The sequence below is a fragment of the Pinus tabuliformis genome, chromosome 7 (genome assembly GCF_031772625.1).
Source record: "Pinus tabuliformis cultivar Carrire ecotype Pingquan chromosome 7, CPIR1, whole genome shotgun sequence".
Classification (NCBI taxonomy): Eukaryota; Viridiplantae; Streptophyta; class Pinopsida; order Pinales; family Pinaceae; genus Pinus; species Pinus tabuliformis.
Window position 1 is genome coordinate 1311810295 of NC_142293.1, and position 13986 is coordinate 1311824280.

The window sequence follows — 13986 nt, forward strand, 5'->3', positions numbered from 1 at the left end:
GTAATAGACAAAAGTAGCTAAAATAAGTTTCAAGAAAAGTCCGCAACTTCACCAATATAATCCTGCGAATATCCACACTTTGTCTGTGTCAATCCTGTGGACCTCCGCACCTGCACCTGTCGCTGAACTGTGCACCTCCGCACCTGCAGTTGTCGCTAAACTACGCACCTCTACACCTGCAGTTGTTGCTAAACTGCGTACCTCTGCACCTGCAGTTGTCGCTAAATCACGCACCTCCGCACCTACAGTTGTCACTAAATTGCATACCTCCTCACCTGCAGTTGTCACTAAGCTGCGCACCTCCGCAACTGCACTCATGTCTGAACTGTGGTCCTCCGCACCTGCACCCGTATCTGAACTGCTTACCTCCGCAACTGCACTATCGATCACCTGAGGACCTCCTAATAGAGCCAAATTATCAGTCCTCCAATATGCCACAGACTGTCAGATCCACAGATCTGATCATGCGTCAATGTAGATCTTCCTTCTAGTGCTCAGGTCTCTCCTTGATTTAGCTATCATTCTCCAACTGATCACCAGAATTTCAAATCTTTATTTTCTTTCGATATTTCACGGGCAAGTGTGTCCAGCCAAATGATCTCCTTTCCTTTTATAGACTAGCCCTTACTCAAACCATGCTCCAAAACCATAGAATTCCAATGCAAGGGACCCAAGACCTAGGTTCAATACTTTAGAAGCAAAACCACAGACCAAAACCATAGGATAAAAAATGTCGAACTAAATACCATGGATCAATCATGAAATTTCCCACGTGCGCACACTTCACTGCATGAAAGCGTGTGAATTTGACGTCCACACCTTTTGTTCGGAGAACCTGCGGGTATGTTCGCACCTTTTGTTCGGAGAACCTGCGGGCCCGCGGCTTTTGTTCAGCACACCTACGGGTATCTCATTTTCTATCATTTTGAGAGCCTAAACTGTGATTTGTCACCAGAGAGAGTTGCCATCAAGGACAACACCTAAGCCATAGCACCAAACCTGAGTCATAATGCCAACAGTCTCATGGAGTGGGTATATGACATTTTGCCTCATTTTCATTTTGTTTACCATTCATTGTTTGCGCTGGTTCTAATAGTCAGTTTTAATTATTTATCTTTTTTCCATTTATCATTAACATTTCATGTTTTCCAGACAAGGTAACATCTTTGATTGCTTTAGATGAGCAAGTTATATGATTAGGATGTTCCCAATGAGTTCTGAACTTTTGACCAATATGCCTTGTTGATTTTGGATTGTCATTGTGGGTTATCACTTTAATTGTTACCTAGTTTGACATTTGATTGACAACGAAATTCCATTCTTTTATAAATTATTTGTATGTGAATTTTTAAAATTATTTAAGAAATTTGTCTTCAATAGCCACACTTCAAACAATGGATTTCACACTACAAGGTTTAAGGTTTGGATTATGTATTTGGTTAAAATTTCCCAAGATTTATATCATATCTCAAGTGTCAGGTTTGGGTTATTTATTTGGTCAAAATTTCCCAAGATTTATATCATATCTCAACCTTTTGAATTCATGCATTCATGCCATTTGAATTTAACACATCACGACAAGGATGAGCCCTATTAAGCTCACCAACTCTATTACTATGCTTGATGAATCATAATTCAAATGGACATTGAATTTGGTTCTTTTCCTTGACTAAACAGTATTAAGAAAAATCCTCTCATTCAAATTCAACCCCAAGTCATACTCAAATATTTTACATGTGAATAACATTGGCTCGGTAGGAAGTTTGACACCCAAGCCCTTGCAAGTCAAACAATACTATCCATTTAAAAAAAAATTGATCATATCCTTAAATTTTTAGCCCTTGGACTCCTTCATTAAAGAAAATATCATTCTATGACCTTCATAATTGGTGTATCAAAATGTGGATGGGGTGAAATATGAGTCAACAAGTAGAGCAAGAAATTTTCCTTAACATTTCCTAGAATATTTTGAACTTTTGGGGGCACATCACGTGACACTACCATCACGAAACCAACATTTTTTGGTAAATTTCCACTGCAAGAGGTATCCACTAATTCACATTCATCAACCGGTGATTGTAAAGATGATTCTTCCTGAAAATTTTTCCTAGATGATGATAATGATATATAGTCCTTATCATCATAAATTATGGATTTTATTTCTTCACTTGTGCTCCACCTTCCCCCTCCCAATTGTATATAAGCATCAATTTCTCTTGCATGCTTCCCTTCGATTGCAAAGTTATACTGATACCTGAAATCCTCATCTCAAACTTGGTTCTTATGCTTCTCTTCTTCTTCTAAGCTAAGGAATTGGAAAAACATTACCTCCCTACCACCACAAATAGATAAACCATTTTTCCTACACTATCTTTCAAGCTTCAAAAGAGGAATCCTAAACAATTATTGAGATGTTGCTCCCTCTCTAATCACCATAACAACATCTTGATTTGGACTAGATCAATTGTTGTGTCTGTAATATTGGATTCACAACTATCAAGGTCCTTCAATGGTGGGGCATCTCCACATATTGAGAGAAATGGAGGGACACTTGAATTTCCAAAACGAAGAAAGGTAGATCTTCATCTATTCACATAAGCATATGAAAGGAGAAACAAGTCCGACCAAACTTGGAGAACTTTCATCACTCTCTCCTACAAGGATGCCATAATATAAATGTATAAAAATTCACAAAAAGATCCACACAGTCATTACACTAATTATGATTTTTTTTTTACGAGTAAAAATTACCAGCTACCTTGCTAATTGATGACCAATGAGGGGATTTATCTTAATACATGATCTATATTCATCATTACTCTCTTGAACATGTTCTATTATTTAGAATGAGATTATGTGAATTGGTAGGCGTTATTTTCCACATTTCTTTTTTTATATCCCACTCAATTGGAATCCTGCTACATTTGGCCTCCTCTACTTCCCTAGGCTACATGTGTTAAATATGGTACAAAACACTAATGATATGTTATTTTGCCATAAGTTATTCTCATTTTTCGAATGAATTTTGTGGAAATTTTATTCATGCCAATATGTGGCAGGAAATAATGATCAATTATTCTTTTTTATCATCTCTTGTTTATGAGTTAGCATGCTTATATTGTACTAATTAATTACGACTATGTCATCTAAAGATCAAGTTGAGTGGGTTTTACATTTGATTTCCATTGTAGTCAACCATTGAATATATAAGTTTTCTGTTAGGTTGAATGGTGGGACAACACACTTTGATTTCAACTAGTGCTCTCTTTTTCATATACTGTCACAAGTGCACAAATACAAACTCAATTTTCTTTTTACGTGGATAAGAAAATGATGACAACTTTGTATTTTCTAGTGACAAGGATAACTATGTATTGGAGTTATACCTTGATCCCTTCAATTCATCCTCTCCTTACCCAACACGACCATCTCCTATTGGTAACAGAGTTCAATTTATAAACCAACATTTGTCTTCAATACTATTTCATGATAAAAAAGAACACAACCATTGTTGGATTTCCTTCGAGCACACAAATACCAAAGCCATCTCATTTCTCCTTCCTTGGTTAATATATTGCATCATTGTGTTTGATAATTAATTCATTATTATTCTATGACAATAAATCTCTATCAAATAGTAGAGAAGGATGACATGCCTATTTTAGACATATATCATATGAAATAATTAAAAATTCACAAGGTTATTTTGATTCTCATCTTTCTATTTCACTTCTTTAGAAAAAACTATATATTCAAATACCAACTCAACTCAAACCAAACTAAAATAGAGAATCCTAGTTATGAAGATGTTTCTCTCTCCATACCTTATAATGACATTCTTTTGAATTATACTTGACATTCAATGATAATAACCCGGATTTATATATTTTTTTTAGCACCAAATTGAAATCATGGTAAAAATACAAATATCCCATTAAATATGACCTAAATATGATTCAAAAATATCACCTTTAGTCTAAGCATGTGCCAGAGTAATTTCTGTGGTGCAAAGTTTTATTAGAAACATTGTTTTTTTATTTCTTTTGGTTAGAAAATGGTTTTCTCATGCTTTGATGTGACTTTCAATTTCTCATATCTATCATGTTGAGAAATTAGAAAGAATAATGTGTGACATTTATCTTGTAGAAATTGATGTTGAATGAAAGGATAAAGAGTTTAACCAAGCTACAATATGCTTTGGTAAAGGTAGATGGACATCTTAAAATGTTACCTAAGAATACACCATATACATATTTTGAACATAAGTAATATATGGATTTTTTGTTTGTAGATATTTTCTTTTTTGTGTCCAAGATATCACAACAAGACAAATATTGATATTGTAGAATTTGTTAGAGGACCTCATTGAGGTCAATTTTTTGGATGTTCTACTTGATTGATACATTCTCATGACAGGAAGGCTTTAAATATGAATTAATATTTTACCAAAACAAATTATATTAAAAGTTTATACATATAAAAGATAAAAACAAATGTCAATTCCTTCATTTGATTGTTACTTGACTCTGGTGAGGGCAGGTTACATGAAATGTGATTGGAAAAAGGATGGAGAGACAATATAGAGATCATGTCCTGGATATGATTCATTTGTTGTTGGAGATCCTTCAGCACTTTGGCCATTGACTTTGGAAATGTTTGTAGTAAGTATTTGTATGGTTTTTAATGTTGTGATTCTTTCACCTCATGGTTATTTTGGGCAAGCAAATGTTTTAGGAATGCGTGATAAGATAACGATGGACACATAACTAGTTTTTTTATAATTGCAATGTCCATTCCATGATATCCTCTCTTTATTGTTTGATTGTATTTTGAACGTTTATTTCAATTTTTCTTTGTATTTCAACTAAATTGAAAGTAATTGGTATTATGTTTGTTTAAACAACAACCAAAGCTTGAAGATGAAATTAATAGTACACGATATTGATTGAAATCCTTTTAATTGTTTTGTATTGAAATATTCTCATGATTATTAGAAAAGTTTAATTTCATGTTTTTATTTGAGAACATATTGTTTATATACTTGACCAAGTTCGTGCATTAGACAAAAAATTGTTGTTGCAAATAAAATGACAAGGATTAGACATCACACCTCAGATTATTTGTTTTAACAAGCTATTTACAACTTTAGCTTTTTATCATGTAACTTAGTTGGCATGATTATGCCTAAGCTTTCCCTAAAGGTTGAATACTAAGTTACTAAGGTGTTCTTTTCTATGGTAACTTTAATTTGTCTATACACGTAATATGGTCACATAGTGGCCACTATCGCTCAACTAAAGAAAACTTGTTTGAGTTTCTTTTTCTTATGGGGAAGAATGGCTTTAACATTGTTGATGTTGAGATACATGTAATATAAATCATTTATAGTCTACTTTCATTTATATTCTAGTATTCATTATCTTTCATGTCTTACACTCTGCATTCTACGTTCTTCTGTATTCAAAAAAGGAACTCAGTATCGATGGTAGGCAATAGGATTTGAAGAAAGAGGATAAACACTACAATGAAAAATGCAAAAAGGGAGAGAAGAGAACCAGTCTAGTGGTACCATTAAAGCCAATATCCTGCATAAGACACACACATAGAGACTAATGTTCAAGTCTTCATAGTTGGTGAATTCACCCGTAATGACTTGACAACACAATGATAATGTTTTATAGTGATGAAACAACATTTCATGTTCAAATTGTCGTCGACCCAATGTTAAGTTAGAAACTCATATTTTAATACTCGATATTTCATATAATATAATTTCTGTGGTTGAAATTATTTATAGTTTCACTTGATATTGTTTAGTATTTTAAGTAACATATGTAATTTTGAATTTTCCTATTAGATGAACCAATTCACATTGTATGATGTTTTTTTTAATTTAGTTGCAAAATCATACTAATTAATATATGTTGATTAATAATGAATGCATAAAATCAATCTAAAACTACTAAATTAATAGTTTATATTGATTAATGATGAACACAAATAAAATGAATATATGAATAAATTAGTCGTTTATAGTAATTATTAATGAAAATAAATGAAATGAATATAAACTACTAAATTAGCTGCTTATATAATAAATATGAAACTACCAAAAAAATATAAATGACTACTGTAAATGATTAATTTTTCATTACAAATGACAACTAAATTTTGCATATATACAACTATTAGTAGATAATCTATAGTATCTTATAACACAACAAAAATTTAGTCATATTTCTTTGGTCACCAATTGATTTCAAACGACGACTAAAATTTCAATATATATGACTATTGGTAGCTAATTTACAATATCTTATAACACAACCAACCTTTTGGTCATATTTCTTTGGTCACTAATTGGTTTTCTCAGATGATCATATAGTAATATATTTTGTTGTTTATTTGGTCATTAATTGTGGCAATTAATGACTAAATCAATAACTAAATTAATGAGCAAATTTATGACTAAATATATTGGTAGATGATAAAATTGAGACAATCAGCTAATGACTAAGTTAAAAATGACTAAAAGTTGGTCGCATTATAAGATACTATAAATTAGCTACTACTAGTCACCGACTAAAAAATAGTCATTTATATGCATATTTTAGTGGTTATTTTAGTAACTAATTAGCCATTTTGTACTAGTGTAAGGACCTCACGAAAAACATTACACAAACATAGGAAATTTCAATTGCAAATAGGTGCAAAATATGAACTTACTTGTTGGATAGTCATTTGTAGGCAACCATAAAAGATAGACTTGGAGAAAATGTTAAAAATATGATATGTGAATATTGGTTGAAAAATCATGTATTTCACCAATATAACGGGGTGTGATGTGACAAATAACATCATTGAATTAATATGAAGAACATCCAAAACATATCTTGGAAACCACTCATATAAAGTTGTTCAATAAGTTCAAATAAGAGAATCATGGAATTAATATCTGAATCAACACTATTTTGCAACAAAAACTATGCTATGTTAAGCCTATCACTGTACATGACACTTTTTTTATCATTATCATGTGGAATTTCAATTATATTATGACACATACCTTGATTTTGGTAAAATATTTTGGAGAAATTCACCTTTTCCTTCCACTATTCATGATTGCATATCCTAGATTCTATATGGGAGAGAAACTCATGAATTATTTTACCAAAAGAAATGTGGCGGTGGAAAAAAAATGTGATCACTAAGGAAATTTGACTTTGTTGCACCACAAATATCCTGTTGATATGAATCATCAATCATTATCCAACAAAAACGTTGAATGGAAGAAATATGAATATATCCATATATTGATTAGTGGAAGTAGTAGTACACATGCTAGAAGCATTGAATTAGAAGATGGAATTTCTATGATAGATTTTTCGAAGAAGTCTAAAATGGAAATTTACAAATACACTAAGCATTCTCATAGATCATGATGGTATCACATGCATTAAAAAATGCTCGTGAATTTTTTACGCTAGGGACAATTTTATCGATAATTGATTTTGTAGAAAATTACACTTTGTTGCATAAAATGGAATTCATAATGAATATTATTATTCTCATCAAGTCTTTGTGCTTCTCCATGTTCTATATATACATGTTGAAAAAAAATTGATCATATAGAAAGCACGAATGAAAATCAACATGCTATTAATGGATATCATTTTTATATCAACAATGATCATAAACATGATACACCTTTTGTAAAACATTGTTTCGAGAAGATTTATGATTCATTGCAAGCCCGTGGAATAAAATTCAATGAACATTGGATATGGACTTCCTAGTGATGCATGAATGTCAATTCTCTTCTTCAATTCAGATTGATTGTTTCTACATGTGGCTGAGAAACTGAAGAAAGAACAATACTCCATATATACTTGAAAGGTATATGTGCATGTTAGACATAACTCACAACTAACATGATTTTCAAGCTTCTCTAGTGCTCATTGTATGGACCAAGGATAAAGGTCCTTGATTATCCATTTATGGCAAAGTTGTTGATTCATATTTAAAAGGATTTTCTCATCATTTGTAATACATTACTTAGCGTGCATTGGTAGCTATCCATTTACTTGATTTTGCATCATAAGTGGATGCATTTTTGGTATAAACCGACATTCTTACCAAATTTAATTTTAAATTTTTTATATATGAAGCTATGAAAATGACAAGACACAACAATTTGTTAGAAATATTAAGCACTATAATGTTTACTACTATTCATAACATTGTGCAAATTAGAAAGGACACTCTCTCTAGCCTTCAAACATGTTTACAAAATACTCAAGACAAGATGAAGCTTTTGTAACTTGTCTCACCTACAATGAGATAAACAACAAAACAAGATTTGTAATTTTGAACCAGCTCTCATTTAGAATAACTCCATGTTTGAAACTGACTCCCATCAGCAGTCAATGATCAATCAAAATCATGAGGCCATTTCATTAGTAGATTTTCATGTAGATGAGAAAGTCCAACCTACACTTCCTAAGAAGTTTAGCAGACCTTGGGAAGAAGTTTCAACAACAATAGAACGGGTTTTGGATATGACAAGAATCTGTCTACTGATATTATGAAATATTCCAAGTCCATCCAATTTCGTAGTGTTGGATTCGCTAAGGATCATCAATCTTCACTTGCACCAGTTGCATAAAAACCACAAATTCTCAAATGAAAACATTGTGATCGGGTTGACCATGTGAAATATCAGTGTTTCGATCTTCATCCGTGTGAGTATTGTGGTAAGCACACTCATGTTTTTGACAAATGTTCTAGAAACAAAATTACTACAAGAACGAAAATTCACCTTGGATGGATCGCTTGATGACAATGGTCTAATAACGAAGAAGTTATATTGGTCATACAAAAAAATTTGTTCTCGAGTATTGGCTAGTCTTGCAGTGAAGAAAGTTCCATCGTCTCACCTTGTATCTGATAGGGGGGGAACTGATAGCCACTTAGCACCTTTGAAGATTCAACATTCGAAGATTCAACATTCGAAGATTTATCAAGTGACCATCAGCTACAACCTAAACCCATTGTTTGAGCATACAATGAGAGATAGCCATAGCTAGGTTCCGATTTGTAGCTAGAGACAATCTCATGCTCCATGAGCATATTTTTTTTATTAATGGTCTGCCTTAAACCACCACGTACATAGCATTTTGGTTTCTGCTATAGTTTTTGTTAGGGAGCACTTCCACCAGTAGAATAGTTCAACTTATAGCCATATTAGGAATTGTTCCAGGAACTGCTTTGATATTCCCGAAACTGGTTGTTGGCCTAAAACCACCGTTGGTTGAGACCTTGAGTTCTCGCACTTTTTGGTTTGTTTATGGTTTTCTCTTAGAAACAACCATTTCAAAAAGCTCATTCAGCTATTGGTGGTCATGCATTTTTTCATTTTAACTCTCTTCATGGATAATCATATATATACCATGGGATTAAGGAGGTGAATGTTAACCACCTAATATGTTACGGTTTTAGTGGACCATTAATGCATGTCCAAGAAACTTGGAAATTGAATCTAACTTAGTACATCATTCTTAATATATAATTAAATTCATTTTTTTAATATTAAGATTCCACAAAAATAGATCTAATGTATATATGTTTATGAGAGTTGAACATACCAACATTTAAATTCAACACATTATATGAAACAAATATTAATATTAATTAATTTCTATTTTGAAAGTTATTTTGCTATTTTTATATTATCTATTATAAAAATTTAATTATTATTTTATAACCGTTTATATATTTAAGTTTTCTTATTATTTATTTATTTATAATGGATCAAGTGCACACCAAAAGTAAAGTCCAAATAAACGCAAAATAATAGAGAAAGAAAAATAATCATAGTCATACAGAAATTTCAAGTCGATGCCGGATTACAAGATTATTCTTTGAAAATATATAATATAATCAGATACACGGGAGTGCTGTCGGATGAGAGACAGCACTGATACGGATATGGAAAGAGCAAGTACATTGCATTGGATTGGAAGGTCAATGTCGCAATGTTTAGCAATCCATATGGAAGTCCGCGTGAGACTACGAACTAAAATTGGAATTTGGATTTGATTGGGTGTCAATATCCCACACTCGTGTACAAGCTTTGAATCCCCGAATTTGACAGAGGGAGCAAAAGAAATAATACTGGTTCGCTGTTGCTTATCGAATCATCAAAATACAAAAAGAATAAACCAACAATATTGTAAACTAAGGCCCCAGAAAGTTGTACTGCGTAAAAGGAAGAAATAGGGCCAATCATGAATCGGTGACGGCTGTAGGCACGCAATTAAGTATTGTTCATATTCTAATTAAAATTCTATTCGTTAGTTCGTGTTTACATATGTTTTTGTGCCCCATCCACTTGAAATCTTTATTAATATTAAAACAGTCTTGATAGGCACCATTCACCTGCTGCAATATACAAATAATTTATAGAAACCTCAACTGTTTAACTCAGCTGCCACATTCGACCGATAGCACTGGATATAGGACGACTATTAATCAGAAATATGGATATATAGTTTTATATACAACATTTGAGTATTTTACGCTTATGAAGAACGCACCGAAAATCCAAAACGCGTATACACAGACAATTCTACGTGGCGACCAATTTGAAGGTTATGTTTACCATGCTCTCATGCTACCCATAAAATGCCATTTTTAGTTTGAAAATAAAACTGCGCGACGTCGAAGTGCTACCCACAAAATGTCATTTTTCCATTGAAAATAAAAGTGAACGAGGTTGAAGTGAACTACGTGATGAGTGTTGATGTGGAGCATTTAAATGGATATCTAATTCCAAATTAAAATACCTTACAAACATTGAGAAGTAGATAGGAAATATCAAACTAAGCTTTACTGCATTGCTGATATTTGTTTTATTTGTAAAACTGACTGTAAACTCAAATTTTTATTTTATTTTATAAAATATCAAATATAAATATAATAAATATTGATGCAGGATACATATTATATCTTAATTATATAACGTTGAGAAAATATCTGAACTAAATATTAAAATAAAAATTATATTAATTAAATTAAATTTCACACAACCATTATATTTATGATAATAAATCTTGTTCCATATACATAAAATAACTAATAATCACACAACAATTACATTTATAATAATAAATCTCCTTCAATGTGAATACAAAGACTAGGAATTAAATTTCCAAATCTCATGAACATTTATTGACTTATATCTTAGTCACGATTTGTCTGCCTTTGTACGCTTCTTTAATCCCTTCCTTCCAACAACTCGTTTTCAACGCTTCTTTAATCCCTTTCTTCCAACAACTCATTTCAACATTTCTTGACATAACCATACAGTCCTATAGACGGGGATGCATTTGTTGCTTATTAAATGGTTATTTAGCGTTTATGTGATGGCGGTTTAACTTCCAACCCAATATAAATTTGGACTAACCTGCACTTTTTAATCTTGCATCTATGTATCGATGACTTGTTTTAAGGTCCATGACTTATTTTAATGTATGGATTTTTAATGGAGGAGATAACATCTTGTTGGAACAGTCACTCAATCTTCCTAACAAGGAACTGTATTTTTTATTTATTCAACTATTTATTTTGTCTCATTTCCGGCCATCTCTCAACCAACCTAATAATAATAATAATAATAGGCTATTAAACTTATATATATTTTATCATTCATATATATAAAGTCGCTGAAAATAATTATATATTTCTATAGTTTTCTAAATATAATATTTTTCTTTTCTGTGGAAATGTACAAATAATTATAAAATTAGAGTTATTATTAGCATGATGAATATTAAAAGATTTTAATGAAGAGCATGGAAATTTAATATTTATAATTAAATGAAAAGAAATGGGAAAGTAAATCAAATATTTTTTTATGAAAAATTAATTAAAATGTAAAAGTTTAAGATTAAAAAATATATAGAAAATGAAATAATAAAGTATAAGAAAGTAATATAAAAAAAAATGATGATATAAGAATACAAATGAAAGCAATAAATGAGCAAAAAGGAAAAAGAAAAAAAAAATAGACATATAGAATCAGCTAAGAAATGAGGGATTACCAGAGTCAAAAGAAGGAAAATTGACTTATAGAATCAGCTCATAAATGAGGAACTATGGGAATGAAAAGAATGAAAAATCTAATTATTAATATTTTTTTCCATTTTCATGATAGTTGAGTGATACAATTTTTAGGGAGGCCATGAATTTTAGTTGATTAAAATGTGTTTTTAAATGTATATATGGATTTAACATTTTAAAATTTCTAAGGTATTTGATTTTTTTTAGATCAAATAATTAATACTTACGATTCAGCAAAGTCCTTAAGAAATTTGGGACAAATAATGAGAAAAAATTCTTTGAAAAGGAAAAATATCTAATAATTATAGGAGAATAGCAAAATCTATTAAGAATAAAATGGGAGAATGTAAAAGGTGAAAAATACCTTTAGTTAAAGTTATGCATATTGAAAAAGACAAGCAATAATAATAGTACTCTAGAATAAAAATTTAGTGATAGGGAAATAAGTGATATAAATATAGAAAATAGAAGAATAATAATGGTAGTCTACAAGAAAAAATTAGTGATAGAGAAATAAGTGATATGAATATAAAAAATAGGTATGGAAAAGGTAGATTTTATTTTAAGAAAGCTAGGGTAAGCCTAGAAAGGAAGAAATTCAAATTAAAAGGAAATAAATTTAATTTTTGGACTTTATTAAACAACATTATACATGTACCTAATGAAACAAATATATATGAAAAAAAAATGAGACTTAGATATTGTTAAATACATAAAATTATTGCTAAATATTAAGATATTGAAGTACTTGTTTTTGTAATTATTATGCAAATTAGAATAATGGGGATTAAATATAAATATGAAAATTAATATAAATTAATTCTATAACAACTTTATTATTTATTTCTTCATAGGGTAAAGCTTACTATATAACTAATAAAATAGATATAAAATTGTAAATCTTAATAATAAGAATAAATTGTTAAAATTTACCTATCTTTAATCATTATAATATAATAAATTTACATATTTTTTTGGTTTAATAAAAAACATAAATCATGAGTAGTTGAAAATAATTATTTATGTATTTGTGTAAATTTCTAAAAGATAAAGTGTTTATTTGATCAAACACGAACAATTGATTATAGAAGTCAAAATTGATTATAAATTAAAAGTAGCATTAGAAAAAGGATTATTAGGAAAAGTTGAAAAAGAATCAAGGAAAATTATTAGTTAAATTGGAATCAAAAGAATATGATAATCTAATCTAATCAGAAATAATGATGTAAAAAGTGTAAGATTGAAAAAATTACATACAAAAAATCATGAAAATATAAAGCAAAAAGTATGGCTAATAAAAATAAAAACATGAAGAAAAATTGATAATACGGATGAAGTATAATGGGTTGAAAATATATCCCGGATGCGGGTGGCTTCAGCGCGTAGCAGGTTAGTGGCTCGTCACATGGGCATGTGTCAGCCCGGACGAGCCACGCATTACAGGTCCGGTGATCATTTAAGATCGGCGGCGACAGTCCATCTGCGAGACTTAAGACGAGTCCTTTCGGCATTTACTGCTTTCCTTGGTAGCGGGAAAATGGAGTTACAAAGGCCTGGCACCTCTGTCATTCTCCCGCAGTTCTGCATAAGGTTTGGGCGCTCGGAGGTTGCGTTGGCTCACTCTCTGGTTCTGAGGGAGGTTACGAAGGGGTACTCCTGCTCTTTGGACAATTCGGGGATGCAGCGTGAGCGCCAAAGGATGATAAGCAGGCGCGGAAGCTCCAGAGGTCATGCTTCGTCTCAGAGGCAAGCTCTTTCCCCCTGTTCCTCAATTAAGGTATCATCCGACCGCAGTCGCTCCAACGGACGCGCAGTTGGCTGAGGCAGAGCAACGGAACACCGAGAAATTATGGAATGTGGTCACTC